The sequence below is a fragment of the Chrysemys picta genome, chromosome 2 (assembly GCF_011386835.1).
Source record: "Chrysemys picta bellii isolate R12L10 chromosome 2, ASM1138683v2, whole genome shotgun sequence".
In the NCBI taxonomy this organism is placed as follows: Eukaryota; Metazoa; Chordata; order Testudines; family Emydidae; genus Chrysemys; species Chrysemys picta.
This window is the reverse complement of record NC_088792.1, coordinates 219,709,094-219,720,115: the sequence shown is the minus strand read 5'-3', so window position 1 is coordinate 219,720,115 and position 11,022 is coordinate 219,709,094. Positions and strand designations below refer to the sequence as shown.

The 11,022-nt window shown below is 41.3% G+C and overlaps 2 protein-coding genes across 4 annotated transcripts in view; one reads left to right on the top strand and one right to left on the bottom strand.

Moving 5' to 3' along the window:
* Positions 1 to 11,004, bottom strand: part of SNTG1 (syntrophin gamma 1) — a 790,136-nt gene extending 779,132 nt beyond the window's left edge. Inside the window, exon 1 of the mRNA XM_008168521.4 lies at positions 10,749 to 11,004. The gene's annotated coding sequence lies outside the window, so the exon portion shown is untranslated. The remainder of the gene's footprint in view (positions 1 to 10,748) is intronic.
* LOC135981714 (uncharacterized) overlaps positions 1 to 11,022 on the top strand; it is a 305,037-nt gene that overhangs the window by 6,164 nt on the left and 287,851 nt on the right. The window lies entirely within an intron of this gene.

Here is an 11,022-nt window from a genome sequence, read left to right as displayed (position 1 = left end):
TCACACACATTTTTAATAAAAAGGAAGAAAAGTCTGACTTTGGTTCTCAGGTTTGTTTGGTAGAAAAAATTTACTCTTCATCTTACCTCATCAATCTAAGCAAAGGGGTTGAAAATGTACTGCAGGCTTTACAGAGGGCTGTGGTACCAGGCCCATCTATTTAGTCCATCATTTAATCACAAAATAGGCATTGTAGGTTCAATCCTCTAACCCCATCCAGCTTTTTCACTTCCTCAGCAGTGTAAAGGATCAGCAAGTTGCCCTACAGGCACACCTGAGGATTCCCTTTGCAGAAGATGATACAGTACAGGGGAGCGCATGGTGGACTGAATGACATTCCTCTTGATCCTCCACAAGCACAGTGATCTCATGGGTGTAATTTAGAACAGCCACAATTACTTTGGGGACTGTTTCAGCCCCTGATGGCTCAGTTGCATACTCTAAGGACTGAGCTCTGTGCTCATAAGTTAAAAATATTCAAGTGTGCAGATGTGCATTAGTTAGCCCAATCACACTTGCAGTTGGACAATTTGACTATAAAACTCAGGCTTACCTTTATGGAAATTTAGCCAGTAATGTTCATCTAATTTGATGTCAGACATGAATGGTTAGGGGACTCAATTTTCATTCTTTTAGAAAAAGGATTATTTCTTAAGCACTATTCTATGTGTTCATGCATATATGTGTGTGTGAAACTTATATCAGCCTAAACCTCCTTTGTTTTGGTAGCAGTCCAAACTTACACTATCAAAAAAACTAGAGTCACTCCAAACATTTGCTTAATGGATGCCTCAAGAGATTCAATTTATACCTCGCTTCCTAACTGCAGCTGTCTCATGCACTTAACTGGCAGGAAAGCTTACTTTGTTTAACTCATGTTTAGACACTGATACATTCATTATATCCACCTTGGTTTCTGCCTATTTCTTTATTGAACTCAGGTGCTGCACATGACCTTGGCGGTGACCTTTTTTTTAGTGTGTGTATAGAAAACTGTTTCTGACACAACCTAGGGTTCATGGAATAAAAATTCTTTCAGAGGGTATTGTGTCTCAAGTGGACCTTCCAAGGTTTTAGTCTACCATGCAGTGTTGATATGGAATAAGTCTGCTTAATCCACGGCATGTGCAGTTAATATGTGTACTTATGGTTAGGCAAATGGTATGTTTCTTTCCTGTGTTCCTTCTCTCTGTTTGTTGTATCCCCCTCAGTATTGCAATCCCTCACTTGTCTCCTCTCCTCTCCTCCCCTCCCCTCTTCTATGGCTATAGCACTTCCCCTGGACCTGGATTCCATTTTGTGCTAGGAAGAAAAGCTCCTCCTCTCAGACTTAGGGTAGGACTGTATTTTGAGCCTTGCTGTGGGCATCATTCTAAACATCTTTTGGGATTGGAAGGATTTTTTCCCCCTCACTGCCAATTGGCCTAGGGGCTATCAAGGTTTTTTTAAACCTTCCCCACAGCAGCCCAGGGACTTGGTGGGTAGGTTTGGTTGTAAAATTCATTTAGCAGCAAATGTGGCAGGTGCCCAGCGCAGGCATTAATTTCACAGGGGATTCAGTTCTCTGATTAACCAGAATTGGAAGGGGATTAGAAGGCACCTACCAAAGAAGGGAAGAGGAAAGGGGTCCTAATGGAAGGAAGGAAACAGCCTCTTCTTCCCCAACTAGTACAAGGGGAGGACAATGGGGTCCCAGAAATGGTAGTGGGATGAGTTGTGGAGTGTCCCCCATCAGGGGGAACAGATTACAGAGGAAAGATGACTTGCACTGGGATGAGTTATTGCCAGATAGTTCCCACCACATTCCTGATGTCTTGTCTTTTTTCTGCCATGGCCAGAACAATGCACCATTCTCCCCTGCCATGGAGTCTATAGACAACCCTCTATGGGGACATAGATCTGAATATGGGGAAGGAAAGGATAGAGCCCAGGAGGTATTTGCATCATGCTCTCTGCCAATCCCATAAATCCCTGCATGCAAAGGATCCCTTTTATGAGAGTTTTCATTGAATGAATTTTAAAACCAAACCTATCTACCAAGTCCCTGGGCTGCTGTAGGGAAGATTTAAAAAAAAAAAAACACCCTATAGCTAATTTTTGAGGCTCGGAGGTGAGGGACGTGATGTCAGAGGTCTGGGACAAAGTAGCAGGATGCCTAACAAAACCTATTCGCTGGGTGGGAAAATCCTACTTTCCCCTCCTCCTCTCCCTCCCCACCATCCCCAGGAACTGAACAAGCTGGTGAAAAATTCAGTAAGTGAATATTGTTGAGCTTTCTTACCCTTCTTCTCCATGGTCTTCTCTAAGGGCTTTTCCACACAAAGGGGGGATCTAACCCAGCATTAGAGGTCATGTTCAGAAAATCATTTATATTTTTTTCTGGCAATAAAAGTTTTAATGGGTCATTAATGGTGACCTTCTTACCAGAGGTTTGTTATTTGATTTAGTTACAATTGCAGATAAATCATGGAAGGTAGAGATGGAAGAAGGAACCTAGACCCATAATCCAGCCAATTCAGTATACGGTGCCCAGTTAGAGGAAATAATAGATATTAATTTAGAAGCCACTATGCAGTACTTGGTGTTACATTTAACAGATAAGTGACAATATTTAAATTCAAGTGTGTTTTCCTTTGTGATCCAAAACAGTCATAGACAAGGGAAGCTTGGTCCTGTTCCCTGAACTCACGTAAACTCATGTCAATTAAGACTGTATTTTGGAGATCTGCGTCTGTGCTGCGTCAGAAACAAGGAAAGTTGTTTCTCAGATGCTTCTGCAGTGGATGGGAATCATTTATAGCACCCATTTCTGTTCAAAGCTGCAACACAAACTTTGTTGCATATTGTTCGGGGCAAGGCCAGGGTGAGAAAAAGTGGGGAGGAGTGTTAAAGGAGAGCAGCACACAGAAATAGACTGCACAGCTGCAGCCACAGCTTGGACAAGCCTGGTGTGTGGCCCTGGGAGATGCACACAAAGAGGTTTTAGGTTGGGTGCTACGTAAAAGAGGTTTGGAGCTCTGAGCAAGGAAACCAGCTTCTGTTGTTTGGTTCCTCCTGTGTTCAGGGAAACAGGGCTTTGTAGGTTCTTTGCCAATAAACAAGATTACATCAAAGATTCTTACCTCCACCATCAATCTCTCCTCCTAATTGGAACAACCTGCAAGATCTCCAATTTTGGCTTAGCTACTCTGGTAAAAAGAGGCAACAGAATCATGACTGATATTTTACCGATAGTTGGAATAGTTGACTACAGTTTGCGAGTGGATCACTAGCACAGGTTTTATCATAAGTTAGGGGTGTTTTTTTCTTCCTTACAGTCTCACTCAACAGCTGGGCTTTAGTTGAGTTTTCATTTGTCAGTTGAATAACATTTTCAACTATAGCCTCTCTCTCACTCTCTCTAGGTATATGTGAATATCTGAGTTATCAATAAAACTGTTTTTATAGGTTAGTAGTTTTCCCTTTGGATTTGTTTTATATGTGTATAACTTAACAACATAACATTTCATGAAGCACAGTCTCCCTTTTTGTAAATCTTTTCCCCCCAAAACCCCCTATCAGGGGAGAGTCCTGCAGAGGTGAAAGTAAGCCAGTACGCCCATGCCAAACTGGACCGGCTTCCGCCGCGGTGATTTAAAGGACCCGGGGCTCCAGCTGCTGCGGGGAGCCCCGAGCCCTTGAAATCCCCGCTAGAACTCCGGCAGCCAGGCTCGGGGGCCCAGTTCTCCTGCCACTGCCGTCAGCCGGAACTGCGGTGGTGATTTAAAGGGCCTGAAGATTCCCGCAGCAGCCAGAGCCTGGGGTCCTTTAATTCACCCCTGAGCCCCGGGGTTCCCAGCCGCCTCTGCAGCTGGTAGCTCTGGGGTGATTTAAAGGCCCTGGGGCTCCCAGCCACAGCCGGAGCCCCAGGGCCTTTAAATCTTGAAAGGCACCGCCTCTTCCGGTTGAGGTCACACCTCCGCTCAGGACTCCAGCGTACCGGTAAATCCTTTAAGTTACTTTCACCCCTGGAGTCCTGATAGAATCTCAGAAGTTGTCATCGCTCAGGTACCTCAGGAAGCTGGTCATTGTATTAAGCAGCATTAATCTGTGGAAAAACCAGGGCTTTTTCACCTACAGGGAAGCCTTCTAGTCACAGAATATCTAAAAGGGTGGCAGTCTTCTGTTATGCCAGTAGCGGCTTTCTCTGTGTGATGATGTCCTTAGATAGAGAGGTGAATGTTTCTGTCCCCTCTTGGTCAGGAAAGTTATTCCCAGATGGAGGGGGGTGAACTGGATTGATTATTGCTTTCTGATAGCACAAAAGCATTTTTATTGAGCCCTACAAAAGCTATTTATAAATGATGACATCCCTAAGAAGAGATTTTGAGTGGATGTTTTTTGTCTCCTTCTCCACAAACAGATTTCTTCTTCGTTGTCTGATATTTCAGTCTCCAGATTGTTTTTCTAAATTGTCATCTAGAAAAGATGCCACCTTTTCAGGGATGGGGATCCAGAAGCAGAAGCAAAAGCTCACTAAGGATTACTAAAACATCCATTAGCTTAAACTGATTGCTGGTTTGTTTGGTTTTGTTTGTTTGTTTTGCTGCAAATTGTTATCTGATAGTGGTTGATTAATTAAAAGTAAAATCTCTCATAACTGATTTTAAACAGAAAGATATACAGAACACGGTATGGTGCATTTTGAAACCATAAAGATAACTTTGAAGAAAAATGGAACTGCTGTTTAAACTTTCAAAAGCAATAACCATTTTCAGTTATAAATCCGAGTTACTCCTTATTCTACCTCTAAACAGCAGGCCATTTATTTGAAAAGATGAGCAGAGCTTTTAGGAATAAATGATACTATAGGTAAGATGTATTTCATATTATTCTATTTCTTTTGTGGCAAGGTTGAGTGTCTTAATGTTCCCAGTCTGAGTTTACTTATGATTATTTGAGTGTACATACAGTTGAAGGTCCCCTGGTGTTTCCATTATAAAGCCTTTTGTTTTGTTTTGTTTTAGAGTAGATACATACTTGTGTCCTTCCTGACCTTCTGGCTTTCTAGCAGACAAGAAATCAAAGATTAGTTCAACCAATAACTGATGACTACTGATCCCTACACAATCAGCTGCCCATGCAGTACAGTGTAATGGAATTTTATTAATAGCTAAAATAATTTAAGTTTTCACTTTCACCAAATTGACCCTTATTTTACGTATTCTAAATTCTCTAAAACTAACAGAAGTCTCCCATGGTCCCTCTTTGACTATCAAGTAAACCACTGTAAAGGCAATCATATTAGGCACAGAAAGAGAGAGTGTCAGATAATTATAGATTTTTAAAATGAGGTGCATGGAAGACCGATACATTTATTGACTAACATTATTAACCGTATTGAGAGAGTCATCACCAGGCAATACAGCTACATGCAGTCTTTTTCGTAGTGTGCGTGCAAGTTTTGACTCTTGGGAAGACATGCTAACTTGTTAGTTTTGCGTTATGCAGGGCTGTGTTTAGAGGCAGCATTGGGAGAGAGGGATCTGTGCAAGCAGGAAGATAGTTATCTCTCTGTCTTAGACATTGCTTAGAGTCAATTCTTGAGAAAGAGGAGTTACGCCCAGGGAGCTGAGCAGTGGTGTTGGATTATTATTACTGGAAAAAGAGATTGTCCTGCATGGTGTTTGACCATCTTATTTCAGGTTTGGTGTATATTTGTAAATAAAGCAAGTCACCAGTAAGAATATACCCAGACTCTACACCACTGATTTCTCCTCCCCTGGAATTCTAACCTCCAACACCCTGGACACCTGCTACTGCTCAACAGAAGAGTAACACTATTGTCACAACAGAACACTAGTGCTAGAAGAAGGGGCACAATGAGATACATATAAGTAAGTGAACAAGGACACTTGGAATGGGTTGGAAAGGGCAAGCACAATAACTTATTTTAAAAATCCAATATTTGAGGAAAAATACAGGAATAATACAATTACCTAAAATTGGGTATTATTTCCTTATTTTATCCCCATTCTTAGTCTACAGGTTTGTAGATACCTCCACATGGTAGCCTATACATTCACACAGCCAGCTTGACCTGATTTTCACATTGGGTAAGACAACTGAATTTTTTTATGCTGGGTACAACACTGAGCTTTTCCATCTATTCACTAATAGGATTTAGGACTTCGGTTTCTAATCCCTGCAAAGATTGATCCAAGACTGAGTCTTAGCCAAGACAGTCTTTCCATTCTCTCCAAGAGTTTCTAGAATCAGCATGCCAAGTTTCCTTGGTAATTGCATACTGTCAGTACAATGTTCTCAGTATGACATCTGTTGATTCAACTTCCCAATGACATTGGGATTTCTTCAGAGAATGTTTAAAAAAAAAAATCTACTCTCCTTGAATATTTTAGCCCTGGGAAAAATGTGTTTGGGAGAGGATTTTACCAGGGATCATTTAAATCACTGGCACAGCACAGGATGACATTCTTTAGATTTCAGAGGTATAGAAGTGTAGATCCTGTGACACAGGCCTGTCCCATCATGTATTTCTGCAATAGCACTAGGAGAGCCAGTGTAGAGACCCTTTTTGTATCATACTCAGAGGGTGCCTTCATGAACTGTACAGGCATTTTAAATGACAGCTGATGAAACCTTACACACCTTACCGTCGTGTATTCTATACATTCCACATACATTACAGAATAAAACCCACTAAGAATATTGTAGAGATTTTTAAAAAAAAGTTATTGGGACAATCTCTCATATTTTTAAATCCGTAAAGACAAAGTCAAATAATTACTAGCAGTTCAACTCCAGAGAGCTTAGCGGGAGCTGTAAAAATCTCTAAAACTGGCCTAAAATTTGTATTTCATACCTAAAAATGCCATGAATTCAAAGTTCAATAGCTTGGACTAGAACCATTGAGAAACTCCCTTTTCCAATTGTATAAAGTTCTACAGGGTTACGAGACACGGGCTTTAAAGCTGTGACATTTACGCATACAGAAATTCTTCTCAGTTGTACACTGAATATTATCTGGTCTGGACCATAGGTGAAGTTGTCATTGTGGGAAAAAAAATCAATATTTGTGGGGAAAATGAATAGAAAGAAAATGGCCTATGGCTACTCAAAGGGGTTTAAAGTCCCAGGGAAATGTCATAGGGCTTATAGGGCAGATGAAGAGGTCAAAGGTTCAACACACATCAATTTATCACATGAATATCATCTCTGCATTTGTGGTGTGGGTGTGTATTCAGCTTGTGTAATGGAAGAATTGCAGTCCCTGCTCTTCTCTGAGCACAAGGACAGCTCCCTCACTCTTCTCCTGGGGGGGGGGGGCAGTATTCTAAAGGCGACACAAAAGTTGAGTGAGACATGGGGTGTATGCTGGATTCAACAGAGGAGCATGTCAGTGTGCATGACATGCATTGCTCTTCCACAAGGCCAGTCTGCCTCCCAGTTCTCTCTCTGGAGCAATAGGACTCTGCACTGGATCTCTCTCTCTTACACACACAACTATTTATATCTGCCCTTCTTTTAGTTCTGTATGGTCATATACAGAATTGTATAATAATTAGTTTTTCTCCAAGAGAATAAATACAAATGCAGTGTTAAAGAACTCCATTGCATTCAGTTGAATTCCGCACAAAAAGAAAGAAGTTGCTGTCCACATGCTTCCTGCACTGTGAGATTTGTCAGTGTGATTAGTCTTGCACATTTTGATAGCACTATCACATTTATACAGTCCGAGGTTTTTCTGTTTCTCTGCTAATAGGGATGAGGAAGCCAGGACACTGACAGTTTTGTGATTGTTTCAAACGGGGATCTGGAGTTAAGGGGTTGGGGGCTCTTAGGCCTACATTGTAACTAACCCCAATAGAGCCACACCAGGAAGTAAGAGGGGTAAAACCCCAATTCCAGCCTTGTACAGGCATGTAAAGGTCACACAAAATTTGTCTTTGTATCCCATGCTGGTGTAGGGGCTGAAATCTGATGCTCCCCCGAGGGAGTGAATGATCTGAGACAGATAGGGAATGGGTATAGTTTGTGGTTTTGGAAGGCTGTAATTCATTTGTCTCCAACAATAATTTCGTATCTTAGTAATACTGGTTAGATCATATGAAGTTGATGCCTAGCTGTGGTACCTAGTCACCTATACTTTCTATAACCAAACAGATTTTAGCATCCTGACTTTATTGCACTCTTTATAATGATACATTTACTGTAAAGTATAAGACGGGAACACTCCATAGAGTATTTGGACAAGTCACCTTTATATTCAGTAATATGCAAAAATGGTTCTCTACTTAGATGGTATATTTTCCTTCAGTCACATTCTGCTCTGGTAAAATATTAACATCCCCAGAATTTAAAGAATATTGTCAGGTTTTAGAAAAACTAACCAGTACATTTCAGAGGCTAAGAAACAATCAATGTTAACAGGAAGGTATCATCCAGAAGATTTTTAACAAGGGCTTTTCACACTGTATATAATGTTCATGCACATGCTGCTCCTTCAAGCATAAGGTGTCCAGAGTGGCAGAAAAGAGTCCTGTCAGGAGGACGAGTGGCATTTCTTAAGCGGTGATGGGGAAGATTAGAGTCTTCACTCTTAAATTAGCATACATAAATAAATGTCAGTATCTGAACAATACGCTAAAAGCCTGCCTGAATTATTACACGGCGTATTTTGTACCCAAGGGTGGCCAGTCTGCTGCTTTTATGATAGCCACAGAATCTTATTTTGGAGAGTAAACTATCAAAGATTTGCCTGATGGGATGTTTTAGAAAGAAAGAGCAAATAAAATGCATGATCTTATCCTTTATGTGCAATTCCAGATCCCATTCACTTGATTTATCTGGAATGTTTATTAACTTTTAAAAAATAAAATCAAACAAACAGTTCTTGTGCTTCTATCTTAGCAAACATTTTAAGGGGTCCTCTTCATCTAGAAAATAATAATCTGGCCACTGAGTGATTGCTCAGTCATTCAAAAATTCCACCATTTGTTATATTAATAATGAGCTACTATTAACTGTACTCCTCAGCAACAATTACATACACTGGCACTTATTATATTGGAGAAAATAACAGCTCTATCCTATATAGCAAGTGCTTGCTACCAATGACTAAATCCGTAATAATAGCAATCTCTGCACGGCCATTATCATTGCTGTCTGCAGTCAGTTCCATTAGCTTTGCTGTGGAAAGCCTGTCCGATTTCGCCCAGGTGCCATGCATTTGATAGTGACATTAGTATTGTCACTTTTGTGGTTCTGATCAATCAAAAGCCTTTGACATACTATAATTAGTATTTGAGCTAGTTTGATAGACACTGCCTGTACTTAAACACAAGCCACTATCTATTTACTTGTTTCTTTGTTTGCAGGGCAACAAGCCAAATTTCTAGTACATCAAATTTTATCAGACAAAATGCCTTATGCTCCCTTGCTGAACCTGTATGATTGCATTCTTCCCCCCTTTTTTTTTTTTTTTTTTTTTTGCTTAGACACATACTGAATGCTCTAACTGACTTAGGTCATCCTCTGTCCTTTTATTTCACATGTCAAAAACCATCAATTTCCTTTGTGTAGAAGACAAAAGCAGCACCTCACGTTAGTCAAGCCTGCTTTGCTGCAGAAATCTGTCTGACCCATTATTGTCTGACTTGTTCAGGAAGCTTTTAGCTAACCCTGGGGTTTGATAGATTTTCTGTATAGTTCAGGTACTCTCCACTTCACTCATGATGCAGCTTTCACAGTTTCCCTCAGTTCAGTTGCTGTAGCGGAGTACATCAAAGAAAAATGAAGAACAAGCTTCAGATTTTCAGCCACCTGATTCTTTCGTGCTGGCCATACAAGGGCTGCTCTCCATGCTAAAGTGCACAACTTCATCAGTTCACCCCACTACTCTGGGATGTCAACCTCCCTGGACATGCCTCACAACCTCAGACAAGCTTTTGGAAGAATGTATAAACACATGAAAAACAGCCTTCTCTAGTTCACTGCTCTAAATAAGTCCTGAGGTAAGAGGGTTCCCATAGTCCTTGAAGCAGAAAAAAAAATCAGCATAGAATCTCCTTCTGCCTGTTCAACAAGAGAATGTAGTGGGGGAGTGGCTGAATACATTTACAGTAAATTCAAAGCTTTCATATCTCCACTTAATGTGGTTTTGGGTGCCCATAGTTGTGTGCCCCTGGTTTTAAAGGGTGGAAACTTGTGAAACTGACCAAGAATAGTGCAGCCCACCCCCTGAGGTGTGGCTGAAGCTGCTCTCTGGTGCTTGCTACTTAGAGCAGCTTCTCCCTTCTCACATGGGTTTGGTCTGGGTTCTTTTTAGTGATGGCTCGTGTCTCCACCCAAGAAAACACCTCACTGTGCTTGAGACACACAGGTGCTGCCCCTTTGGAAAATGAATACTGATTTCTTTACTGGCAAGGAGTATAGAATACAACACAAGAAACAAAATACATCAACATGAAATCCTGGCAAAGAAATTGTTGTTTCGGGATGAGTCATAGGACAAAGGGAGACCTTATTGGAAGCAGGAAAATCTGGTCTGGGGAAGGAAGCAATTAAGGTTAACTAATAAGTACTAAAAGATCAAGAAAGTTCCCATCTCCCAAGATTCTCAACTCTTCCCAACTCCCAGCTCCCTCCCTGGCACCACCCCAGACAGCTAGAACACAGGATAGTCTGGAGAGGAGTACTTCAGCAGTTTGAACATTAGCTGGCTTAAACGAAAAAAGGCCTCCCCTTACAGTGTCTTCACCCCAGGTTGGGTTCTCTCCTGGCTTCCTGGTCTGGAATCCCGGGGAGGCCTCAGTTGGCTTTAAGTAGCCCGCACCAGGTCAAATCTTTGCAACTCAGGACATTGGTCTCTGCAGGCCCTGGAACTGCCTGACCAATGCACCAGATGCCATAGTGTTCAAGACTGTTCTGTTTCTCATTCAGCTCCCAAATTCAAAGCTCAACACTGAAACTAAAACTAATCTCTGTGGTTCTGACTCACTCTGTCTCCTCCCATTGAGAGGC